This window comes from Taudactylus pleione, unplaced genomic scaffold, assembly GCF_031769625.1.
Source record: "Taudactylus pleione unplaced genomic scaffold, aTauple2 ptg000305l, whole genome shotgun sequence".
Taxonomy (NCBI): Eukaryota; Metazoa; Chordata; class Amphibia; order Anura; family Myobatrachidae; genus Taudactylus; species Taudactylus pleione.
The window spans coordinates 2416499-2444246 of NW_028284706.1; positions in this window are offsets into that span (position 1 = coordinate 2416499).

The following is a 27748-nucleotide window of genomic DNA, read 5'->3' on the forward strand; positions in this document are numbered from 1 at the left end:
TTAGAAACCCCGACTTCCTTCAGGAGTTAAAAATGGGGGTACCCATAGTGATCCCCCATGTGTAGACATCTTTAGGGGGGTCCCTAGAATATTTTCCAAAAATTCCCGTTTTTGTTATCCTGTAAGAAAATGTTGTAAAAATTTAGAAAAAAAATGACAAAAGGTCCCCCCCCCCCGCAAAAGCCAAACCAGCCCCAGGCTTGCCAGCCAGTAGTGGTTTCTAAAAATACGGGGAACAAAATGTGTAGGGTTCCACCGTATTTTAGAAACCAACACCAGGCTGCAGGGACTAGTGCTGGTTTTAAATATAGGGGGCAAAAATGACGTGGGGTATCCCCTATATTTAAGACCAGCACCCGACCCAACCGACCGGGGTGTAATGCCACAGCCCGGAGACCCAATCACCGGGGCTCCAGGTCCAAAGCATTACACCCCAAGTCGGTCAGCGCAAGCAGGTGATCTCGGGGGAGTTGGGGACCCCCAAGAAAGTGTCCCCCCTCTCCCGAGCACCACAGGCTTATGCTGAAGCCTGGGGCTCATCCCCATAACCCTGGAGCGGTGGGTATGGGGGTAATAGGGGGGCCAAATAATGTAACACTATTGTACTTTACAGTGGAACTACAAGTGCCAGCATGCCTGCCATTTTGCACTTGTGGAACTACAAGTGCCAGCAGACATGCGGCACCTGTAATCCATGGGATTTTAAAAAAAAAAGAGTTACACGAGCCACGCAACACAGCTATCTGTATGTGTGTTGCCACACATACAGATAGCACCCGAATGCCCGCTATCGGCACTTCACGGGGCATTGCAGTCCCGTCAGCCAATCAGCGGCAGCGCTGACTGTAGAGCGCCCGCTGATTGGCTCCGGCAACTGACAGTTCCCACGTAGTGTGACTCGACCACGTGGGAACTGTCAGTAGCCGGAGCCTATCAGCGGGCGCGCTACAGTCAGCGCTGCCGCTGATTGGCTGACGGGACTGCAATGCCCCGTGAAGTGCCGGCTGCGTCCATTCGGGAGCTATCTGTATGTGTGGCAACACACATACAGATAGCTGTGTTGCGTGGCTCGGGTAACTCATATTTTTTTTTTTCAAATCCCATGGATTACTACGGAGACCAGCGCTGCATGTAGGTGAGTATGAAATCTTCCTTGCAGGGCCAAGTTGTAAGGATCTACTGGAGAAGGGGACAGAAACTTCTGGTATAGGTAAGTATGTGTGAATGGGTAGGTGTATGTAATAAACTTATACTGGGCATGGTGTGTGTGTTTTGTCTTTTTTAACTATTTATTTTACAGTGAAATTACAGGTGCCGCATGTCTGCTGGCACTTGTAGTTCCACAAGTGCAAAACGGCAGGCATGCTGGCACTTGTAGTTCCACTGTAAAGTACAATAGTGTTACATTATTTGGCCCCCTATTACCCCCATACCCACCGCTCCAGGGGTATGGGGATGAGCCCCAGGCTTCAGCATAAGCCTGTGGTGCTCGGGAGAGGGGGGACCCTTTTTTGGGGGGTCCCCAACTCCCCCGAGATCACTGGCTTATGCTGACCGACTTGGGGTGCAATGCTTTGGACCTGGAGCCCCGGTGATTGGGTATCCAGGCTGTGGCATTACACCCCGGTCGGTTGGGTCTGTTGCTGGTCTTAAATATAGGGGGTACCCCATGTCGTTTTTGCCCCCTATATTTAAAACCAGCACTAGTCCCTGCAGCCTGGTGTTGGTTTCTAAAATACGGTGGAACCCTACACATTTTGTTCCCCGTATTTTTAGAAACCACTACTGGCTGGCAAGCCTGACTCTGGTTTTGGCTATTGGGGGGGACCTTATGTCATTTTTTTTTCTAAATTTTAACAAATTTTTTTTACAGGTTAACAAAAACGGGAATTTTCGGGAAATATTCTAGGGACCCCCCTAATGATGTCTACACATGGGGGATCACTATGGTACCCCCATTTTTAACTACTGAAGGAAGTCGAGGTTTCTAATAGCCGCGGCAGGAAAAAACACCTGGCAAAGCTATTTAAAAACCCGACTTTCTTTTGCAGGCAAAAATGGTGTTACCCATAGTGATCCCCCATGTCTGGACATCTTCAGGGGGGGTCCCAGGCATATTTCACGAAAATTCCCGTTTTTTTCCTTAAATGGGGTCAAGGGTCATTTTTAAAAAAACAGGGATAATTTTTCAAATCACTATAGCAAGTGAAAAAAATGCAGAATAGGGGTTTGGGGGTGTAGGCTTATAAAAAATAGCCTGTAGTTTTGGGAATGTCCCCTTAAAAGGAAATGTTAAAAAAAAAAAATGTCCCAAAAAAAATCAGGACACCATTAAAAAAAAAAAAAATTTGGGGGTTAAAAAAAAAAAAAATTAGGTAAAAATATTGCCAAACTAACGAAATTATTTCTGGTGGGGTCCCCAAGTATTGGGCAGGTGTTTTATTCATTGCGCAAAGTAGCGGCAGGTGCATTTTTGCAGAATCTTTTTAAATTACCTTTAGGGACATAAAAATATGCTAGTACCCATTTTCATGTACCCCAAATTTGATGGGACCACTTAAAAAAACGAAAAAAAAAACCTAAGTGCTCTTCTGCATCACTTCTTCAATATCGGGAAAAAAAACCTGCGCGGCTATTTAAAAACCCCGACTTTCCTCTGCAGGCATAAACGGGGGTACCCATAGTGATCCCCGAGGTCTGGACATCTTTAGGGGGCTCCTACAATTATTTCCAGAAAATTCCAGTTTTTTTTCGGCGATCCAAGTAACGCCGGGTCCCATTTTCGACGATTTCAAATTGAATACGGGGATAAGCGGGAGCGTGCGTGATACTTTTTCGCTGGCAAAACCTCCGATGTGTGGCGAAAACCTCGCTGGCGAGGTTAACGTTTCATATTGAATACCCCTCTAAGAGAGAGATTTAATAAAGCTTGGAGAGAGAGAAAATTTGAGGTAAATAGCACCAACCAATCAGCTCCTAACTGTAATTTTTCAAACACAGCCTGTAAAGTGACAGTTAGGATCTGATTGGTTGGTGCTAATTATCTCCAATTTTATCTCTCTCCAAGCTATATTAAATCTCCCCCTAAGGGAGATAATTAGAGGGTAATATACTTGAATGGAATTATTTGTTGTTAGGGCTAATATTGTTTTGAAGGCAATGATTGTAAATGGGTGTACTATATTGAATAGATTATTTATATAGTACTGATGTAGTTAATGTTTTTTGAGAAGGAGTAAATGATGAGAGAATGATATTGCGGACATTATTGTGATGCTCTGCAACATGCATGCATTATGCAACTACTGCATTGACCTCAGCACAAACATCTCCATGCCAAATAACAGCTTTTCAGTACAAAAGCACATGCATGCCATGTTCCTGACTCATTCAAGTTTTACATGCAGTGGTGTGTACAGAACAATGGGGTCGATTCAGACCCGGATGCTAAGCTGCGCTCTCTCACAGCCAAAAGGGTCCGGGTATGAAAATTCCGTGATCGCACTGTCTGGTGTAAGGACACCCTCTATGTCTTAGAGCCCAACGGCAGAGCGAACGCACGCTTGTATAAAGACGCCCACATCTCTTTCTTAACACGTCATCACCAGGAAGTGTATGATTAATCGGAACCATCGAGAGCCATCAGAGCTGCATGCAGCGCTTGAGGTAGACCCTACCCCACTGCAGGCTGAAATACAACCAAGTGAGGTATACAATGACACATCTTTGCTAATTATGCATACCCATAAAACGGCACATTCTGTCACTCAAAGTAGTGTCCAGTCTGTGTACTATGAGCACACAATTCCCGGATGCAGTGACTGGTTCGTGCCTGTGTATTTTGACGCATATGCAAACGTGCGACAATTGCCCATAGTGTGCGTCCGCTGCTTAGCGTCCGGGTCTGAATCAGGCCCAATATCACAAGAATCGGTTATTCTGCATCTGCTGCAGGGTAAACTAGAGATGAGCGGTTCGGTTTTGGCTTGGATCTTCGCACCAAAGTTCGGATCTCAGAATGAGGCAAAACATAATCTTTTACGTACATCTGTGCCGAGATGTCCATGAAAGACCACTTTTTGCCTCGTTCGGAGATCCAAACTGGCGGTAAGATCTGAGCCAAAACCGAACCGCTCATCTCTAGTTTAAATATGCTGAGTATGTGGTTATTGCCGTTTTCCAGCATTTTATTGAGTGCATCAGTGCTGTAGTATAAAGTAGCCTTTACTATGGAAAACACTTAACTCATGTTATGTACAAAATTACCTAATACTATGCACAATTCTTTAGTGTGGTAATCACAAGTAGTTGCAATGAATACTGTAGCTAGCCGCTCATGGAGAAAGTTGCAGTAACATCACTGGGTCTTAATAGTAATCCCAGTGCTGGATTGAGTGGTGTAATCACATGCCATTGGAGTGACAAATCACTTTGCCAACTGACAATCAGAAGGATGAATCCGGATTTGAAAGATGCCAGGAGAATGCTTCCTCCCGAAATGCATTTCGCAAAAATATAATGTTCAGTGGTGGAGAAATAATGGCCTGGGCCCCTTAGTTCCAGTGAAGTGAGATCTTAATACTAAAGCATACAATGGCATTTTGTGCTTCCAACTTTGTTGCAATAGGTTGGTGAAGGCCCTTTCCTGTTTCAGCACAAAGTAAGGTTTATTGAAAAAATGTTTTGCCTAGATTGGTGTGTGACTGACCTGCACAGAGTCTTATGCTGAACATACACTATACAATTATCTGTCAGATATCTGTTCAATCTGGCTGGTTGGAATGAAAACCTGGTAATGTATGGGAGCAAATGACAATTGTCCACTTCCTCTCAAACACTGGAAAACAGACAAAAGTTGTCATTCAGCCAAATTGGTTAAAACACACGAATTTAACCAATTTGAACAATTGTTTTTTGTCCATTTTCCAGTGTTTAAAACCATATGATCAACTGTCATTTGCTCCCATACATTACCAGGTTTTCATTCCAACCAGCCAGATATCTGACAGATAATTGTATAGTGTACGCCCAGCATTAGGGATTTATGTTAAGTGGTAGCTTATCAGTGTGTTTTTTTTTTTCTGCAGACTTTAAAACGGCAATGCTATTGAGCACAAAGCCAGGTGTATTTTGCAATTAATAGTATTGCTGTTTTAAATTTTGAAGGGGGAAAATGCAATAATCTTCTTTGCTTAACCATCATTTAGTTTATAAACTCCCTGATCTCATCCGATTAGACCACCTTTGTAATGAATTGTAATACCAACTGCAAGCCAGGCATGATCGCCCAACATCAGTGCCCAACCTTGCTAATGCTCTTGTGGCTTAATGGATGTAAACCTGGGCACCATATTCCATAAACTAGAGAAAAGTCAGGAGTGGAGGCTGAAGTAGCAGCAAATTGGGTACAAGCTACCTATTCATGCCCATGGAATAAGGTGTTTAAAAAGCACGTGGGTGTGATGTTTGGCTGTCCACATACAATTGGAAAAAGTAGTTTATTAAGATTGATGGTGGGGGAAAAAAAAGTTACTGTTGATTGGCTCTATTAAAGGAGGATCCGATATGTCACACAGTGCATGCAAAACACATTAACGAAAAGTAGATGGGGGGGGGGGGGGGAGATAGACATATTGTGTCAAACACACGCAGGAACATAATCCAATAAGCAATCGGCAAGTGCTGCAACAATCATCCAATTTTCGGGACTGTTAATGCCACTAAATGAGCTCTATATTTTGTTTAGCAACCAGAAGAACACGGGCATGTATGTTCCTATAAGGTCTTTTATTTATATAATACAGATAACAAGGGCATAGTGTGGGTAAAGCTTGGGTGCCAGGGCCATCTAGGGTGCATATTTAGGCCCTCCCTAGTTAATATACCAATGGGGTAGGGAACATCCTGCTGGTATGGTCATGTGACCCACTGCATGGAGGGCTGCTGGTGTTCCAGCAGGTTCAACTCCTGACAACACTGCTGGAAAATCAGGTAAGTAAAATGTTTAATGTGGGGATTTATCTGGTGTGCAAGAGGGGGGTGTCAGACTCTTGTTGTGCAGGGGAGAATATGTGATGGGGACATGCTGAAAAATGTTTGACAAAAGCTGGTACAACTAAGTGGGTGCCCTAGTATACACTTGCATCAGGTGCCATGGCCCCATGCTACACCACTGCAGATAACATACCTGTTTATATAATTTGTCACAACAACACTCACTTTATCATGTGTGGTTAATAAAAACAAAACCATCTGGACTGTGTAAATATTATTACACTTCACCAAAATTCTCTCTCACACTCGCTACCAACTAATATTTTTCTAAAGCTGACACCGGGTAAAAGGCTTCTGTTACTACCGGACTAATATCAAAATACAATCATATGCTTATGTAATTAGTTGTTGTAAAAGTAGCCTTACATGTTGGACAGCAGCCACAGTAGCATTAGGCATTCTTACTATAGACAATAAAAAATAAATATGCTTTAGCTGCTCAACGTGAAAAAAAACATAGTGCCATAGGATTGGTGTCCTTAAACTACAGGGGAGGAGGAGTGCAAGCATAATTCTCGTTTAAAGCATTATTTAGTATGGATTATCATCTGCTCCCAGAACTCATTACCTTACTATGTTGGTCTTCCACCACAATTTACCCGTGCACACAGTAGGGTCCTGCTTTTATTTTATTTACTCTGAATATACTAGTAAGTTTGCATTTGGTGTCCAGATTCATTATTCGATTACTGAGGATTTACTGTATATAACAAGTAGATCCAGTGATTCAACTTTTAAAAGTTTTGATTCTTTTTCATATAATGATTCAATATCTTAATTATTGCGATACTACATTGCAGGGGTGCTCTTTGTGGGACTCATTAGTTTATATATACACTTGTGCCGGAAAAACTGAAACAGCTGTTTCCATTCCCGGTACATGGCACCATACCCCCGCATTAAATGGTATCTTCTGCAATTCGCACTACGCCCATTACTTCTGCAAAACGCACTATAGGCAGATATCGCTACAATCTGTTCTATAATTTGCAGTGAGGATGGCAGAGTATCACAATTTAAGGGGCTTTGTATAAGGCTTGATAGTACTGTAGGTGCCAGAGAGATGGGTCACTCATCACCAAAATCAACAAGAAATTTGGATTTTCACGTACAACAATTTTCAAGTGTGTACCGCGACTACACAACCTCAGGGAAAACATCCATTGTGCGACACCGCTGTGGACAGCGTCAGCTGGCATGCACTGTAACATCTAACAGGAGTGTGACATTGCTGCAGATAACAGCAAAATTTAATGCTGGGGCCACAAGTAAAGTGTCTGAACAGTGCAATGTTCCCTTTCTTCTATGGGGTACAGGAGCCAATGGCCCAATCTGGTCCCATTGCTGACCCTCGGCACAAGGCTCTGTACATTGCCTGGGCTCGTAAACACCGCTACTGGACGCAAGGTGACTGGAAATGTGTAGCCTGGTCTGGCGAGTCGAGGTTTCAACTGTTTCAGGCAGAAGGACGATTATGCATTTGGGGGGAAAAAAACAAAAGGCAATGGACCCTGCATGCCAACAGGGGACAGTCCCAGGGTTGTGGTGGCTGCTATGGTGTGAGCTGTTTCAGCAGGCACACAGGACTTCATCAACAAACATCACTGACCATCAGACATTATGTAACTATCCTTGCGGAACATTTGCATCCACTCATGTCATGTATTCACTCAGACGGGAGAGTGCGCTTTCAGCACGACAATGCGCCATCGCATTGGTCCATAGCTACAAGATTATAGCTGGAGCATTCCTCTAAATTTAGCATTATGAGTTGGCCCTCTTGTTCACCAGATTGTAACCCAACAGAACACACGTGGGAGTTAAACATCTTATCAATCCCCCACTTGCAATATTAGGAAATTGTGGACCATTATTCAGGAGGCATGGTGTACACTATCTACACAATACTTCAGTGAGCTCATGGAGTGAAAGCCCAGACGTGTTGCATCGGTAATTCAATTGATAGGACCACCTAATAGTTACTAGACAGGTGTCTCGGTTTTTCTCGCACGAGTGTATATATTAAATATGGTTTGTCATATGTTCAAATTAGATATAAATATATTAAAGTAAATAAGAATTTATATGGTCACACTGAGTCTTCCATTCGAAGGCTTAAATTTACATTGAAAGGAGATAAAGTGGACTGGCTGCTTTATCTCCAGGTTGAAGTCTAGTTTCTCGCAAGGGCGCGTTTCACAATCAAATCCCACTCCAGGGCCCCCAAGTTACAGGAGAGATCCAGAAATTTTACACCTGAAATTATAAAATATTGTCATTGAATTATCCTCTTCCTTTTGTTGAGTCAGTTTAATCTTTCTTATCCTAATGTCACCTCCTTGGTCTGTCCTCCCTTATTGTTCTGAAGTCTTAATGCGCAAAGATTGGGGTGCAGTAGGTTTCAGGCACGGTGAAGGGCCTGAAATCCAATAAAGATCTAAGGAGAGATTTATTGAATCTGGTAGAGAAACTAATGGGCATATTCAATTGGTGCTAGGTTTAGCGAAGAAAAAACCCTGCACCCAATTTTGGAGTACCGTGGGTATGCCCTCTCCAGATACCCGTGATAGCCAATCAAAAAAAAAAGTGGTCACGGGTTTTTCAGAGCTGAAAACCATGCGCCGCGTTAAAAAAAAAAATTACACTTACCTGCCCAGGGTCTCTGCGGCTCCCGGTGGCCTCCCTTCCACCTTCTCACTGAGGAGGGGGCTGCTGGGAGGCTCCAGGTGCTGCAGGGAAATGTAGTTCTCCCAGCGCCCATTACAGGGGCCATACTTACACTGGACACACACACCGCTGCTTCAGGAGACCGAGTCCCGACGCTGGATGCAGAAGACAGCACTTCGGAAGGTGAGCATTACTGACTAACTGACTAAGCTAATTGGAACTTCCAATTGCTAAAGTAGTCATTAGGAGGGGTGTCGCCAGGGTCCCAGAGCATTTCCCGACCATTTTAGGAAAATTAGTAGTGCTCTGGGAGGTGCGCAAAAAAAAAAAAACCTCCCGGCACTCAAAAACCCAGCTCCTAATTGAATAGCAAAAATCCTGCACCTGCAGGAAAACCCCTGCTATTCTCGCCCCCAATTGAATATGCACCAAAGTCGAGTATCTGCTCATAGCAACCAATCAGCTGCTGTCATTTTTCTAGCACAGCCTGTAAAAAGGAGAGTTATGGTAAAACCCTTGTTAACTCTTTGTCGAAGTCCATAGGGAGACATTGGGGTGTAGGTGGTACTTGGAGGACTGGACACCAACAGCAAAGCTTTTTCTGTCCCAGGACGTTCTGGTCCTTCCTCGTATACCCACAACCTAAAGGAAACTCAGTTTTGTCAACAAGCCCAAGGAAGGAGAAGGAAGACTGGTACACTTAAGAATCACACTCTCACATAGAGAAGGAAACCGGTGACCAAGAGAAGAAACCCATAGAAGCCAGAAGCGTCAGGGCGGGTGCCCTGAGGAACCTATGGACTTCGAAGAAAGAGTTAACCAGGGTAAGTTTTACCATAACTCCTTTTCTTCTTCTGGGTCCATATAGGGCTCCACAGGGTGACATTGGGGATGTCCGAAAGCTGTTGTTCAAGGGCGGGGACTCTCTTGAGCTGAGAGGAGAATGTGGTGTCCGAAGGAAGCATCCCGAGAGGCAAATGGATCAAAGGCATAGAACCTAAGAAAGGTGTGGATGAACGACCATGTGGCCGCCTTGCATAGCTGTTCAACAGACACGCCGCATTGAGCAGCCCACGAGGGACCCACAGAACAAGTAGAATGAGAAGACACAGTATCCAGCACAGGAAGGCCAGCCTGCGTGTAAGCCTGTGAGATAGTCATGCAAAGCCATCTGGCTAGAGTTAGCTGGCCAGTCCTTCTTATGGAATCCATATAGGAAGGGAATCTGTTTTCCTGATGGAACTAGTACAGGCCATGTATATCCTCAGAACATGGACCACATCCAAGGAGGCCTCACCTACCAAGGGGTCTGGTGATTGGAAGGCTCGAACTACAATTTCCTCATTAAGGTGTAAACGAGAGACCACCTTGGGAAGGAAACCAGGACGAGTTCAAAGGATGGCCCTGTCCTGATGAAAGATCAGAAATGGGGAGACCCCTGAAGTGTGAGGAGCCACTGGAGAGACAAAGGGAGGTTGAATACAGAGGGCACCCTGAGGGAAGGTGTGAACATCTGGCAGTGGAGCAATTCTGCGCTGGAACCAGATGGACAGAGCAGAGACATGCACTTTCAGAGTGGCCTGGCGGAATCCAAGATCTAATCGAGCCTGAAGGAAGGGCAGAATTCTAGAAACCCGAAAGACCTGAGGGTCATAGCTTCTGGTAGCACACCACTGGAAGTATGTATGCCACACTAGGTGATAGATCCGGGTGGAGGCTGGCTTACGCGATCTGAGAATGGTCTGAACCACAGAGCTAGAAAAACCTTTAGACTTCAGGAGGAATGTCTCAAGAGCCATGCCGTCAAAGACAGACGAGCCAGGGTCCGGATGCAGACAGGGACCCTGAGACAACAGGTCCGGGCATAGAGGAAGTGGAAATAATTTGTCTATGGAGCAGTGGCGGGCTGGGCCGGGGGGCCATGTGCCCCCCGGGCCGCAGCGTCATGCGGGCCGCGGTGCAGACTCTGTCACTGTGACATAGACTGCACCGCGTGTGTAGCGCTGACCGGACGGAGTTCAGTCAGCGCTACACAGCACAACACACAGCCGCCGGAGCCGGCAGCTGTGTGTTTGCTTTAGCAGCTGATGAGAGTCAGACAGACTCTCATTGGCTGCTGCTCCCACTGCCAGAGCCGGACATCTTCCAGCTCCCACAGTGGGTAATGGGAGTGACACGTCACTCCCATGACGCGTCACTCCCATAATGCAAAGCGGCGGACGGAGGAGCTGATCTTGGCGGCGGGACCAGGAGCGGGTGTCAGGTAAGTGTGTTTTTTTTATTATGTCTCTACTGCGGGGGGGGGGCTACTGTGAGCACTACAAGGGGGGGCCTACTGTGAGCACTACAAGGGGGGGACTACTGTGAGCACTACAAGGGGGGCCTACTGTGAGCACTACAAGGGGAGCCTACTGTGAGCACTACAAGAGGGGGACTACTGGGAGCACTACAGGGGGGGAATACTACTGGGGGCACTACAAGGGGGGGACTCCTGGGAGCACTACAGGGGGGGAATACTACTGGGGGCACTACAAGGGGGGGAATACTACTGGGGGCACTACAAGGGGGGGAATACTACTACTGGGGGCACTACAAGGGAGGACTACTACTACTGGGGGCACTACAAGGGGGGACTACTACTACTGGGGGCACTACAAGGGGGGACTACTACTACTGGGGGCACTACAAGGGGGGGGACTACTACTGGCGGCACTACAAGGTGGGACTACTACTACTGGGGGCACTACAAGGGGGGGGACTACTACTGGCGGTACTACAAGGGGGGGACTACTTATGGGGTCACTACAAGGGCAGGACTACTACTGGGGGCACTACAAGGGGGGTACTACTACTGGGGGGGACTACTACTAGGGGCACTACAAGGGGAAGGGACTACTACTAGGGGCATTGCATAGGGGGAGGGGACTACTACTAGGGGCACTACATAGGGGGGAGGGGACTACCACTGGGGGCACTGCATCGAGGGACCACAGCTGGGGGCACTATATAAAGGGCAATAGTGGGGGTACTGCATAGGGGGAAGACTACAACTGGGGCCACTATTTAAGGGGCACTGCATAAGGGTAACCACTGCTGGGGGCACTATATAAGGGGCTTACTACTGGGGGCACAAGGGGCAGTGCATAGGGGGGATCACTACTGGGGGCACTACTCGAGGCCTGCATAAGGGTGTCCTCCTGTGGCACAGGGTGGCACTGCATATGGGCACTACGACAGGGGGCTGCCCCTAATCTTTATTTTTACCTTACATTAATCCCATATGGACCCGCCTCCTCCCTAGAACACTTGAGGGGGGGCGCCGCAGCACGCACGTTTTCGGGCACCCTGGCTACACGCTACTCCTCTGCCAGGGCCGTCTGCATGCATTTGAACCCCAGGATAAAAGTTGCCAGCCAGCCCCTGCTATGGAGAAACTCTGACGGTCGGAGTACCAATGACGTCTAGGCCAAGCGGAGCTACCAGCAGAACAGTTCTCCCATCCTGCTTGGTTTTTTGAAGGACCCGAGGAAAGAGGGAGACTAGAGGGAAGAGGTACGCCAGGTGGAAGGCCACTGACAAGGCGTCTACGAAGGCTGCTTCGGGGTCTCTTGTCCTGGACCCGTACGCCAGAGTTTTGTGATTGTGTCGTGAGGCCATGAGTTCTACATCCGGTAGGCCCCATTTGTCCACCAGGAGTTGAAAGACTTCTGGGTGTAGGGACCACTCCCCGGCATGCACATCATGGTGGCTAAGGAAATCTGCTTCCCAATTGAGAATCCCCAGAATGAAAACCTCAGAAATAGCCAGGAGGTGGCATTCGGCCCATGTGAGGATGCGTGTCACTTCTGCCATTGCCGACCGACTGCGATTGCCTCCCTGGTGATTGAGGTAGGCCATGGCATTATTGGACTGTATTTCTACTGGTCTGCCCTGGAGAATGTCCTGAGCCAAAGTGTGGGCTCTGTCGATGGCCCAGAGTTCCAGGACGTTGATTGGGAGGACCCTTACTGTGGGAATCCAACGTCCTTGGAAGGAGTTCTGTCCTGTCACTGCGACCCACCCGTGGAGACTTGCATCCGTGGGGAGGAGCACCCAATCCGGTATCAAGAAGAGACCACCCCTGTTCAAGTGGGAAGTCTGTAACCACCTGGAGAGAGACAGGCGAACCTATGGAGAGAGGACCATCATCTGGGATCTGATCAGATGAAGCAGCCCATTCCACCTGGATAGGATCAGGTGTTGTAGGGGTGTGGAGTGGAACTGAGTGAACTCCACCATGTCAAAGGTGGATACCATGGATCCCAAGGTCTGCATTGCTGAGTGAACTGACACTCGGCGACTGTGGAGTAACCTGCACTCTTGGTGCTGCAATGCAGAGATTTTGTCTGCTTTCAGGAAGATTCTCTGAGCTTGAGAATCCAGGAAGGCTCCCAGATGTACCATTATTTGAGAAGGGTTCAGGGGGGACTTTATCCAGTTGATCAGCCAGCCGTGCGTCTGTAGAAAGGCAATGGTTACCTGATGATGGCGGTGAAGGACCTCTAGAGAGCTTGCTAATAGCAAGACATCGTCCAAGTACGGGAGCAGTCTGATCCCCTGACGATGAAGGTGGGCTGACATAACTGCCATGATTTTGGTAAAGTCCCGTGGAGCTGTAGAAAGTCCAAACGGCAGTGCTTGAAATTAGAAATGTTGCTGTAGGACAGCAAACCGGAGATACCGCTGATTAGAGGGCGCTATAGGTACATGTAGGTAAGCATCCTGAATATCCAGACAAACCATAAAGTCCCCAGGCTCCATGGCCGGGATAATAGAGCATAGGGTTTCCATACAAAACCTGGGCACCCTGATAAACTTCTTCAGAGACCTGTAGTTGAGGATAGGCTGAAGAAAATGGCAGAGTAATATCCCGTCCCTCACTGTGATGATGGGACCGGAAATATTACCAGAGTGCAGCAAGGACTGATTGGCCTTATGGAGGAGTAGGGCTTTGCCTGGGTCCAATGTAGGGCCTGTGCAAAAGAACTGCTGGGGGGGCCATCTCAGGAATGAGAGGGCGTACCCTTGAGAGACCACTTCTTGTACCCAGGCGTCTGTGGTGGTCTGACGCCAGAACTGGGCGAACTGAAGAAGTTGGCCTCCCACCCTGGGAGCCCCCAGGGGGAGGCCCGCCCCGTCAGGCTGAAGTCTTGAACTCAGATTTGGTAGCTGGACGTCTAGTAGCCCAGGCCTGTTTGGTGTTAGGCTTGGAGGCCTTTGTGGATGCCGACTGCCGTGGAAATGACTAACCTTTAGCCTTTGCCTGGAGACGAAAGGATGACATCCGAGTCCTCATAGCAGATGCAGAGGGCAAGAAAGCCTTCTTAGAAGCTGCCAAGGTAGTCAATATCTTGTCAAATTCTGGGCCAAACAGGATCTCCCCAGAGTAAGGCAGAGACCCCAAAGCCTTTTTAGAGACCGAGTCTGCCTTCCATGACCAAAGCCAAATGATACCGTGGGCTACCACCGAAGTACAGATGCATTGGAAGCTAGGAGACCAGTAGGAGGCTGCATACCTAATATGAGAGATGTAGGACAGCTGTTCCCGAGAAGCACCAGAAAGAAATGTGTCTTCTAGGGCCTCAACCCAGCTCTCAATGGGCAGATGTATGAAGCTCTAGAAAGTGATAAAGTGCAGAGTGATAAATGAACAGCCACTCAGCTCCTAACTGTCATGTTACAGGCTGTGTTTGAATAATGACAGTCTGTAGCTGATTGGTTGATCATTTATCACCACTTTATCACTTCCCAGAGATTCATACATCTGCCCCAATGGCTTTTGCCACCCAGGCCGTAGCAATGGCAGAATGAGTAATAGCTCCTGTAAGAGACTATGGCCCTCATTCAGAGCCGCTCGCTAGCGGCAGTACGCTCGTTCCGAGCGATGTTCGCACATCTGCGCATGCGTACGGTTTTTAGTACGCATGCGCGAACCAGTCAGTGCGGCTGAAAATTGCTTGTACGCTATATAGCGAGTGCCTGCTATTTTGAGTGACAGAATGAGGCGTATGTGGGTGGTAACAGGGGAAGGTGCTTGAAAACGGGGGAGTGGAATTCGAACGCAGGCGTGCTTAAAGGTCAAAACGGTCGTTTTAAGGGAGTGCATAATTAATACAGCAGCGTCATTGACCACGTCACTTGTTTTTTTTAAACTCAGAACTGCTCGCAAAATAGCGGTTGAAAAAACCAACCACAAGAATAGCGAGCAGTTCATACGCTGTACGATGTACTCGATTAATCTAATAAATAGCGGACATGACGTATGGTGCGAGCGGCCAGGGGGCGTTTTTATCAAATAAACGAGCGTATGTTTTGCTCGCTCGTTCAGACTTAGAGGTGTGAACAGACTGCAATTTGCGAATGGATCATTTGAATAGCCACCCCTTGTTTTTGAACGAAAGACCGCAAATAGCGAACGGCTCTGAATCAGGCCCTATGGCCCTCATTCAGAGCCGCTCGCTAGCGGCAGTACGCTCGTTCCGAGCGATGTTCGCACATCTGCGCATGCGTACGGTTTTTAGTACGCATGCGCGAACCAGTCAGTGCGGCCGAAAATTGCTTGTACGCTATATAGCGAGTGCCTGCTATTTTGAGTGACAGAATGAGGCGTATGTGGGTGGTAACAGGGGAAGGTGCTTGAAAACGGGGGAGTGGAATTCGAACGCAGGCGTGCTTAAAGGTCAAAACGGTCGTTTTAAGGGAGTGCATAATTAATACAGCAGCGTCATTGACCACGTCACTTGTTTTTTTTAAACTCAGAACTGCTCGCAAAATAGCGGTTGAAAAAACCAACCACAAGAATAGCGAGCAGTTCATACGCTGTACGATGTACTCGATTAATCTAATAAATAGCGGACATGACGTATGGTGCGAGCGGCCAGGGGGCGTTTTTATCAAATAAACGAGCGTATGTTTTGCTCGCTCGTTCAGACTTAGAGGTGTGAACAGACTGCAATTTGCGAATGGATCATTTGAATAGCCACCCCTTGTTTTTGAACGAAAGACCGCAAATAGCGAACGGCTCTGAATCAGGCCCTATGGCCCTCATTCAGAGCCGCTCGCTAGCGGCAGTACGCTCGTTCCGAGCGATGTTCGCACATCTGCGCATGCGTACGGTTTTTAGTACGCATGCGCGAACCAGTCAGTGCGGCCGAAAATCGCTTGTACGCTATATAGCGAGTGCCTGCTATTTTGAGTGACAGGAGGAGGCGTATGTGGGTGGTAACAGGGGAAGGTGCTTGAAAACGGGGGAGTGGAATTCGAACGCAGGCGTGCTTAAAGGTCAAAACGGGCGTTTTAAGGGAGTGCATAATTAATACAGCAGCGTCATTGACCACGTCACTTGTTTTTTTTAAACTCAGAACTGCTCGCAAAATAGCGGTTGAAAAAACCAACCACAAGAATAGCGAGCAGTTCATACGCTGTACGATGTACTCGATTAATAAATAGCGGACATGACGTATGGTGCGAGCGGCCAGGGGGCGTTTTTATCAAATAAACGAGCGTATGTTTTGCTCGCTCTCTCAGACTTAGAGGTGTGAACAGACTGCAATTTGCGAACGGATCATTTGAATAGCCACCCCTTGTTTTTGAACGAACGAACGCAAATAGCGAACGGCTCTGAATCAGGCCCTATGTAGCTGTGATTTTCAACCTTTTCAACTCGAGGCACACTACACAAGATTTTAAAATTGCCAAGGCACACTATCTAGCTATGCGTTTTGATTGACTAATGAAAAACAAAAACATTGGCTCCCACATAAAAATATACACACATATTGGCCTCCACAGGAATAACGGCCTCCTCAGGAATAAAACAAACTAAAGGAAAAGTGCGCTGAGCTGATCACCGCGGCACACTTGAAAACCGTTTGTGGCACACTAGTTGACAAACGCTGCTATATAGACTTTAGGCAAGCTTCAATCCTTCTATCTGTGGTCTCCTTCAAGGTGGTTGATGTATGGATAGGTAACCAGGAGTGTCACATGGGAATTTACGGCTGGGGGAACTTCCCATTTAGCGCAGTCAGTAGCTGGAATAGGATAAAAAGAAATCAAGCATTTAGGCAGCTGAAACTTTTTATTTGGTGTATTCCATGCTTCACTCATTAGATCAGAAAGCTGGTCAGAGTGAGGAATCTGGCAAAACTACCTTCTGTCGTTTAAAGAGTGGCTCTTTTGCCTTATGCTCAGTGGTGTATCTAGGGGGGGTCGAGCGGGGCTTGTGCCCTGGGCGACGTGGCAGGCCCAGCAGAGGGGGGTGCCATCCAGGGCATTGTTACCCGCACCGCCCGCTCTCCCAGATGAAATTTACTACTGCTGACTGTAGGGGGAGCTAAAGCATAGATGCGCAGCCCCTCCAAGGCAGTCCTTCTGGCATTCTGCAGCATGCTGCTGATCTTGAGAGGCTGAGAGCTGCTGCCGGCGCCGGGGGACACGGATAGTGAAAGTTCTCCTTCCCCAGCGCTCTGCAGCTTCATCACTGGTAAGTAGTGGGGGGGATGGGGGAGCAGCATGTGTGTATATGCATCAGCGTGTGTATATATGTGTCAGCGTGTCTATCTGTGTCAGCATGTGTGTATATTAGGGGTGAGCGGGTTCGGATTTCTGAAATCCGAACCCCCCCGAGCCCCCCCGATCCGAGTCCGATCCGAGTCAGGCTCGACTTTTCCCGCCTGACCCGGATTCTGAAATCGAGGCAAAACGTCATCATCCCGCCTTCCGAGTCTCGCGGGTTTTGGATCCTATATAAGGTACCCGCGTCGGCGCCATTTTCTCACTCGGCTGTGGACAGTGAAGAGGGAGGGTGGGAGTTAGGGCTGGCTGGGCTGTGTAGTGTAGTGTAGTGCAGTGTAGTGCTGTGCTGTGCTGCGCTGTGCTGCTGTTGTCCATAGGGGCTGTGTCCACTACTTCAAAGTCCATAGGGGCTGGCTGTGTTGTGCTGTGCTGCTGTTGTTAATAGGGGCTGTGTCCACTACTTCAAAGTCCATAGGGGCTGGCTGGACTGTGTTGTGCAGTCAGTTGTCCATAGGGGCTGTGTCCACTCCAAAGTCCTGTGCAGTGTCCCAGTCCTAAAGGGGTGCTGTAGTGTTGTCCAGGGGGTGCTCTGTCCATCAGGGGTGCTCCCCCCAAGTGCTAAAAACAAAATATTTTTTCTGTGTTTGTGAATTGTGTGCGCTGTAGCCGCACGTGCATCAACAAAGTAGTGCCAAGCGTGCGCCTGTGTCATAAGTAAAGGGCCAGCTGGCTTGACCATTAAAGGGTGCTGTAACCCCCAAAGTACACTCCAAACAAAATAAAAAATTGTTTTCTGTGTTTGTGAATTGTGTGCGCAGTAGCCACACGTGCATCAACAAAGTAGTGCCAAGCGTGCGCCTGTGTCATAAGTAAAGGGCCGGCTGGCTTGACCGTTAAAGGGTGCTGTAACCCCCAAAGTACACTCCAAACCAAATAAAAAATTTTTTTCTGTGTTTGTGAATTGTGTGCGCAGTAGCCGCACGTGCATCAACAAAGTAGTGCCAAGCGTGCGCCTGTGTCATAAGTAAAGGGCCGCCTGGCTTGACCGTTAAAGGGTGCTGTAACCCCCAAAGTACACTCCAAACCAAATAAAAAAATATTTTCTGTGTTTGTGAATTGTGTGCGCAGTATCCGCACGTGCATCAACAAAGTAGTGCCAAGCGTGCGCCTGTGTCATAAGTAAAGGGCCAGCTGGCTTGACCGTTAAAGGGTGCTGTAACCCCCAAAGTACACTCCAAACCAAATAAAAAATTTTTTTCTGTGTTTGTGAATTGTGTGCGCAGTAGCCGCACGTGCATCAACAAAGTAGTGCCAAGCGTGCGCCTGTGTCATAAGTAAAGGGCCGCCTGGCTTGACCGTTAAAGGGTGCTGTAACCCCCAAAGTACACTCCAGTCCAAACCAAATAAAAAAATATTTTCTGTGTTTGTGAATTGTGTGCGCAGTAGCCGCACGTGCATCAACAAAGTAGTGCCAAGCGTGCGCCTGTGTCCCATAAGTAAAGGGCCGGCTGGCTCATTTCTTAAAGGGTGGTGTAACCCACAAAGTGCTCTAGTCTCCAACAAAAATAAAAAAATATTTTCTGTGTTTGTGTGCGCCTTAGCCGCATGTATATATCAATATAACATAAATGGAGGACCAAACTTTCTCCGATAAAAATAAAATAGGGAAAGATCAAGAACCACTTCCTCCTAGTGCTGAAGCTGCTGCCACTAGTCATGACATAGACGATAACATGCCATCAACGTCGTCTGCCAAGGCCGATGCCAAATGTCATAGTAGAGGGCACATACAATCCCAAATGACAAAGTTCAGGAAAATGACCTTGAAAAAAACATTTAAATCATCTGAAGAGAAACGTAAACTTGCCAATAAGCCATTTACGACACGGAGTGGCAAGGAACGGCTAAGGTCTTTCCCTATGTTCATGACTAGTGGTTCAGCTTCACATGACGATGGAAGCCCTCCTCCCGCTAAAAAAATCAAACGAGTTAAGCTGGCAAAAGCACAGCGAAGAACTGTGCGTTCTAAGAAGATATCACAAATCCCCAAGGAGAGTCCAAGTGTGGTGGCGGTTGCGATGCCTGACCTTCCCAGCACTGGACGGGAAGAGGTGGCTCTTTCCACCATTTGCACGCCCCCTGCAAGTGCTGAAAGGAGCACCCACAGTCCACTTGCTGATATGCAAATTGAAGATGTCACTATTGAAGTACAACAGGATGAGGATACTGGTGTAGCTGGCACTGAGGAGGAAGTTGGCGAGGAAGATTCTGATGGCGATGTGGTTTGTTTAAATCAGGCTCCGGGGGAGACAGTTGTTGTCCGTGGGATGAAAAAGCCCATCACGGTCATGCCTGGGCAGAAGACCAAACATTCCACCTCTTTGGTCTGGCAATATTTCTATCCAAATCCGGACAACAACTGTCTTGCCATATGTACCATATGTAAAGGTGAAATAAGTAGGGGTAGGGACGTTAACCACCTAGGAACATCCTCCCTTATACGGCACCTGCAGCGCGTTCATAAAAAGTTACTGTCAAGTTCAGAAACTTTGGCTCAGACCGTAAGCAGTCCAGGGTCACCTAAATCCCTTTTTCCTGTTTTATCCAAGGAATCGGTGGATGAGGAGGATGAGGACGACATCTTGCCTACGTAGAACCAGTTTGTGCAGGGACACATTAATTGCCAGCTTGTTTTGTGGGGGCCCAAACGAACCAATCATTTCAGCCACAGTCATGTGGCAGACCCTGGCGCTGAAATGATTGCTTTGTTAAAGTGTGCATGTCCTATTTATACAACATAAGGGTGGGTGGGAGGGCCCAAGGACAATTCCATCTTCCACCCCTTTTTTTTCTTTGCAGTATGTACTGTTTGGGGCCTAGTTTTTCAAACTGCCATCCTGTCTGCCACTGCAGTGTCACTCCTAGATGGACCACGTGTTTGTGCCGCCCACTCGTATCTCTTAGCATAGTCATCCAGCTACCTCGGTGCAACCTTTTGGCCATAAAAACAATATTGTGAGGTGTTCAGAATAGACTGGAAATGAGTGGAAATTAAGGTTATTGAGGTTAATAATAGCATAGGAGCACAAAAACCCACAAATTCTGTGATTTTAGCTGTTTTTATGCTTTTTAAAAAAAAAATACAGATCCAAAACACGAAGAAAGATCCAGATCCAAAACCAAAACACAAAACACGAAAAGTGGCCGGTGCACACCCCTAGTGTATATATGTGTCAGCATGTGTGTATCTGTGTCAGCATGAGTGTATATACGTGTCAGCGTGTGTGTATCTGTGTCAGTGTGTGTGTATCTGTGTCAGCATGTGTATTTACGTGTCAGCGTGTGTATCGGTGTCACCATGTGTGTATCTGTGTCAGCATATGTGTATCTGTGTTACTGTCAGCATGTATGTATCTGTGTCAGCATGTGTGTATCTGTGTCAGCATGTGTGTATCTGTGTTACTGTCAGCATGTATGTATCTGTGTCAGCATGTGTGTATCTGTGTCAGCATGTGTGTGCATGTGTCAGCATGTGTGTATCTGTGTTACTGTCAGCATGTATGTATCTGTGTCAGCATGTGTGTACGTGTCAGCATGTATTTATATGTGTCAGCATGTGTGTATATATATGTGTCAGCATGTATGTATCTGTGTCAGCATGTGTGTATCTGTGTCAGCATGTGTGTATCTGTTACTGTCAGCATGTATGTATCTGTGTCAGCATGTGTGTATATACGTGTCAGCATGTATGTATCGGTGTCAGCATGTGTGTATATGTGTCAGCATGTGTGTATATACGTGTCAGCGTGTGTGTATCTGTGTCAGCATGTGTGTATCTGTGTCAGCGTGTGTGTATCTGTGTCAGTGTGTGTGTATCTGTGTCAGCATGTGTGTATATACGTGTCAGCGTGTGTATCGGTGTCAGCATGTATGTATCTGTGTCAGCATGTGTGTATCTGTGTCAGCATGTGTGTATATATGTGTCAGCATGTGTGTATCTGTGTCAGCATGTGTGTATATACGTGTCAGCGTGTGTATCGGTGTCAGCTTGTGTGTATACGTGTCAGCGTGTGTATCGGTGTCAGCATGTGTGTATCTGTGTCAGCATGTGTGTATATATGTGTTAGCATGTGTGTATCTGTGTCAGCATGTGTGTATATACGTCAGCATGTGTGTATATACGTGTCAGCGTGTGTATCGGTGTCAGCATGTGTGTATCTGTGTCAGCATGTATGTATCTGTGTCAGTGTGTGTGTATCTGTCAGCGTGGGTGTATCTGTGTCAGCATGTATGTATCTGTGTCAGCATGTATGTATCTGTGTCAGCGTGGGTGTAATTGTGTCACCGTGTATCTGTGTCAGTGTGTGTGTATCTGTGTCAGCATATGTGTATCTGTGTTACTGTCAGCATGTATGTATCTGTGTCAGCATGTGTGTACATGTGTCAGCATGTGTGTATCTGTGTCAGCATGTGTGTATCTGTGTTACTGTCAGCATGTATGTATCTGTGTCAGCAAGTGTGTGCATGTGTGTATCTGTGTCAGCATGTGTGTGCATGTGTCAGCATGTATGTATCTGTGTCAGCATGTGTGTATCTGTTACTGTCAGCATGTATGTATCTGTGTCAGCATGTGTGTACATGTGTCAGCATGTATTTATATGTGTCAGTATGTATGTATGTATCTGTGTCAGCATGTGTGTATCTGTGTCAGCATGTGTGTATCTGTTACTGTCAGCATGTGTGTATCTGTGTCAGCATGTGTGTATCGGTGTCAGCATGTATGTATCTGTGTCAGCATGTATGTATATGTGTCAGCATGTGTGTATCTGTGTCAGCATGTGTGTATCTGTGTCAGCGTGTGCGTATCTGTGTCAGCGTGTGTGTATCTGTGTCAGTGTGTGTGTATCTGTGTCAGCATGTGTGTATATACGTGTCAGCGTGTGTATCTGTGTCAGCATGTATGTATCTGTCAGCATGTGTGTATATATGTGTCAGCATGTGTGTATCTGTGTCAGCATGAGTGTATATACGTGTCAGCGTGTGTATCGGTGTCAGCATGTGTGTATCTGTGTCAGCGTGTGTGTATCTGTGTCAGTGTGTGTGTATCTGTGTCAGCATGTGTATTTACGTGTCAGCGTGTGTATCGGTGTCAGCATGTGTGTATCTGTGTCAGCATGTGTGTATATGTGTCAGCATGTGTGTATCTGTGTCAGCATGTGTGTATATGTGTCAGCATGTGTGTATCTGTGTCAGCATGTATGTATCTGTGTCAGTGTGTGTGTATCTGTGTCAGCGTGGGTGTAATTGTGTCACCGTGTGTCTGTGTATCTGTCAGTGTGTGTGTATCTGTGTCAGCGTGTGTGTATCTGTGTTAGTGTGTATCTGTGTCAATGTGTGTGTGTCTGTATGCGTCTGTCAGTGTGTGTGCGTATCTGTCTGTGTGTGTATGTGTATATGTGTCAGTATGTACTGTATGTGTATATGTCAGTGTGTATATGTCAGTGTGTATGTGTCAGTGTGTGTGTATATGTCAGTGTGTGTATGTGTATATGTCAGTGTGTGCAGCGCCGTAGCAGGACGGCAGTGCGCCCTGTGCTGCACTTCCGCCCCTCTCGCTCACCCCCACCCCCCTCCTCCTCCTGAGCGCTTACCTTTTCCTCTCGGAGGTGGGTGGAGAGCGGGGATCTTCGCCGGCATCGCTGGTGTGCGCTGCGCAGCACTGCAGGTCACTTTCTGCAGACCTCTCCTGAGTCGGGCAGTTCGTGGCGGGTGCCGCTAGAGGATTCCGCCCTGTGCGGAGGCACCGGCCGCACCACCCTCCCTACGGCCCTGAGTGTGTGTTTATGTGTCAGTATGTACTGTATGTGTATATGTCTGTGTGTATGTATGTGTATATGTCAGTGTGTGTGTGTATATGTGTCATTGTGAATATATGTCAGTGTGTATATGTCAGTGTGTGTGTGTATATATATATATATATATATATATATGTGTGTGTGTGTATATATATCTGTGTCAGTGTGTCTGTGCTGAGAGAGAACGCGGGGGGAAGGTGGTGGTGTGACTGAGAGACGACGCAGGGAGGGAGCTGATCGCCTGACTGAGAGACGACGCAGGGAGGGAGCTGATCGCCTGACTGAGAGACGACGCAGGGAGGGAGCTGATCGCCTGATTGAGAGACGACGCAGGGGGGAGCTGATCGCCTGATTGAGAGACGACGCAGGGGGGGAGGTGACGGTATGTTGAGAGATGAGGCAGGGGCGAGATGATGGTGTGCTGAGAGTTGACACAGGGTGGCGGTGATGGTGTGCTGTGAGACGACACAGGGGGGAGGCTATGGTGTGGCTGATGGATGATGCAGTGGGATGATGGTGTGGCTGAGAGACGCAGGGGAAAGGAAGTTACACAGGAGCCACGAGACTGGTTGAACCGCTGTTGTATGATGATGACTTTGTTATTATTCCCACACGAACAGGCATCTTCCGGACGATGTGACCTACATGAATAGTGAATACGGACTGAAGACGCCATCGTCCCAGGGAGGATACATTTCTTCAGAGGTTCCACGTTGTGAGAAACCACCGCAGAGGTAAGGTGCATATGGAATGTAAAGGAATGTGCCAAAATATGGGTGTCGTGTCATGTTGGCACGCCCCATATTCAGTAGCCACGCCCCTTCTGGTAGGTGACCACACCCATATTTTTGCCGCGCGCCTTCGGCGTGCAAGATATATTTATAGTATGTGGGGGGGGGGGCGCCAATCTGAAACTTGCCCTGGGCTCCGCAGACCCTAGTTACGCCACTGCTTATGCTACATACACACGTAAAGATTTTCTGTCCAACCATCCAACTAGTTGATTGGTTGGAATGAAAATCTGGTAAGGTATGAAAGCAATTTGCTTCCAAACACCGGAAAATGGTAAAAAACAAATTGAACAAATTGTTTAGATCAAACATTTAACAAACTTGTCTGACGACCATTTTCATCTATTTTCTGGCATTTAGGAGCAAATTGCTGATCATCATTTACTCCCATACGTTACCAGATTGTCATTCCAACCAATCAACTAGTTGGATGGTTGGACAGAATTGCTTTACGTGTGTACCCAGCCTTATGCTGGGCATATACTCTGGACAGATAATTGTAATCTGTCTGATGGGAAGGAAACTCTTGTCCGTTTTCTAGTGTTTGGGAGCAAATTTCTATTGTTATTTGCTCCCATACATTACCAGGTTTTCACTCCAACTAGCCAGATTGGACAGATATCTGACGGATAATTGTATAGTGTATGCCCAGCATTAGGAGTGAGTTCTGTATCTTCTATTTGAAGAATTGATTTTACAGCTCTCCCTAGTGCAGGTATATTCAAATTAGATGGAGGGGGAGTCCGAGAGAGAGAGTCTTCTGCCTCCCCAGACTATAACTCAGAATCCGATAGCTGGGTGGACTGGGAAGTTAATACAACATGCTTAGTAGTTTTACAAGGTGAGGGTCTCTCCTTTTGTAACATTTGTTGAAAGGCTGTAGAGGTAGCCGCCAGCCTCTGCACTGAGGTACTGTAGAAAGTACATCTACCCATGGGGGAGGTACTGGATTTGCAGGGAGTATCTGCTGTGGCCATCTCATAGGGAGAGCTACCACAGGGACCGCTAGGTGGTCCGCAATTTTTGCCAACACCTGTGAAAAGGAAGCCCAGGGGGGTTCCTGAGGAGAGGCTGCAGGGGCCGACTGGCCAGGTGCCATATAACAAGATGCACATAGACCATCTTGAATGGGATCCTCTGGAGTTAAACAGGACTTACAAGAAACCAGAGTAGGAGCAGTAGCCTGCTTGTTACTCTTGTCTTTGCTAGACATAGCTGCAAGGATAGTATGGTACAGTGCAGTGAGCAACACAGATATACAGTATGTGACAGCTCTTACAAATACAAGTAGATGTGAACCCCCTATACCTCAGTATTCCAGGGTTATTGTGAAAGAAAGGGAAAGGTATAAGCTGACAGTTGAAAAATAAACAGACAGCAGCGCTAGCACAAGTCACATACAATGCAGAGTATATAACTGCAGTGGGCACTAAATACAACTACACAGACCGCAGTGGCTTGTAAGAAATAGCGCTATATAACCTGGCTCCTAGGAGAGGTATACAGGGAGACTGGACCCAGTGTTCCCGGAGACTTGTGGCTGTTTGCTGAAAATGGCCACCATGAGTCTTTGAGGTGGCGGAAGGTGAGGGAGGAGCAGCTCAGCGGCAGCAAGGCCACAGTGGAATGGCGCCCTGAGCTGGGGAGGGACCGTAGGGAGAGCGACGCCTCCCCTATGCTGACATCAATCACTGGGTCCCTGGCCTCAGCTATTCCCTGCACCAGTATAAAGTTATACCCTTGTGGTCTAGTGGAGCCACGGACGAACCGGTGTCTACATCAGCGCCTCTGGTCTGTCTCCTGAGACCGGAGTTAAGACTGCGCATAGACGCTCATGGGAACCCGACTCCGCTGTCCCCCCGAGTCCCGGCTGCAGTCTGGGGTCCGAGGAGGTACGCTAGCTAGGTCCCCCCGGAGCCCTGCAAGGAGTACCTAGCCTATGGTTGGAGTCGTGGCGGGGTGAAGGAGCAGCAGTGCAGATGTCCAGAGGACTGTCTAACACTGCTTGCGCTGTTATAGTAAAATAAAATAAAAAGTAAATCATAAAACAAAGCTTGGGCTGCTTAAAAGCAGCCCCTCTGTATAACGGTGATCCAGCTCCTGTCGGACACCAATGAAAACGGAGTTGCCTTCAGGCTGTGGGCGGGGTATAAGGGGAAGGACCGGAGCATCCTGGGACAGAAAAAGCTTTGCTGTTGGTGTCCGGTCCTCCAAATACCACCTACACCCCAATGTCTCCCTGTGGAACACTATGGACCCTGAAGAAGAAACAACAGTTTGAAGCTGATTTTTCCCCTTAGGGAGAAAGAATATCAGTGAAGTCATTTGGCCCTATCTTCTTGTGGTGTTCAATAGTGTGTTGTCTGGTGGTTCTTCTCTCCAGGGAGGCTCTGAAGGCTAGAATTAGTTATGCCTAAGGAAAAGAAAGATCTCTAAAAGCTCATACACACTAAACGATGTGTGTATGAGCCGACCTAGTCAGCGACGGACCCGGTGGGGGTGCCGGCATGGGGGGTTCCATGCTGCATTCGACAGCATGGCATCATTAAAGATATCCCCAAATTAAGCTGCTTGTACAGCCGACTGGGGATATTGTTAACAACCCGCGGGAGTGCACATCGTTGGTCGTTTGGAGGATACATACTAGACTATATGAACGAGATATCGTTGAACGATCGTTATCGTTCACTTTTATCGTCTAGTGTGAACGCGGCGCACCTTTGCTCACTATAAACCAATCTCACTGCTGAACACCGACATCAAGTTTTATGCAAATATCTTTGCAACATGTCTAAATGCCATTATACCTCACTTAGGGCCCGATTCAGAGATGTACGCTAATGCCACTGCAGCTTCGAATTTGTATGAAGCGGCTCTGCTAAGATCTGCAAATGTCTCTACCGTTTGGAGGTTTATTGAGACATCCAACAGTGGCTTCGCAAATCCAAGTGACTGCGTACAAAGACACAGCATCGGTCACAGATCAGACTTCTGAGTAACCCTATGGTAGCATAGAATGGCCTCAAGAACTAAGATGCCGGAGCCATATTTTACTGCATACGGGATCACAGTCGCAGGCCGAGATGTCCTGAAAATGGTCGAGAAATGCCTGCGTATGAGTTGCTACCCCACTCCCCCTTTGCCTCCCAAACACAGTCCCTGCCTGTCAATCACTTTGAGATTTCTCACTACAAGCGACAACGAATGTTCACTCAGACGCATACGAAGATTACCAATAATTGCTCAACTGCGTTAACATTGGCATTGCATCCATCTCTGAACCGGGCCATTAATCCATAATGACTAATGCTGGGCATACACTATACAATTGTCTGTAAGATATCTGTCCAATCTGGCTGGTTGGAATGAAAACCTGGTAATATATAGGAGCAAATGACAGTCTATTATATGGTCTGAAACTTTGGAAAACGGACAAAATACAATTGTTCAAATTGGTTAAATTCATGTGTTTTAACCAATTTGTCTGAACGACCATTTTTGTCTGTTCTCCAGTGTTTGTGAGCAAATGGCCAATTGTCATTTACTCCCATACATTACCATGTTTTCTTCCAACCAGCCAGATTGGACAGATCTCTGTATAGTGTATGCCCAGCATAAGTAGGCTTAGCCAAAGGCGACTGACCCGTGATCATACCAGGTGGGTAGACAGTCTCACCCTAGTACTCTCCCTTGATGTTCCACAATTATAACTTCTCCTGGCGCACCTCCACAATTAAATACCTAGGGATTTATATTAGTAGTCATTATGACTCTCTATGCCGAAAAATTTCCCTTACTACTTAAATTCAAAGCTGAATCTTCTAA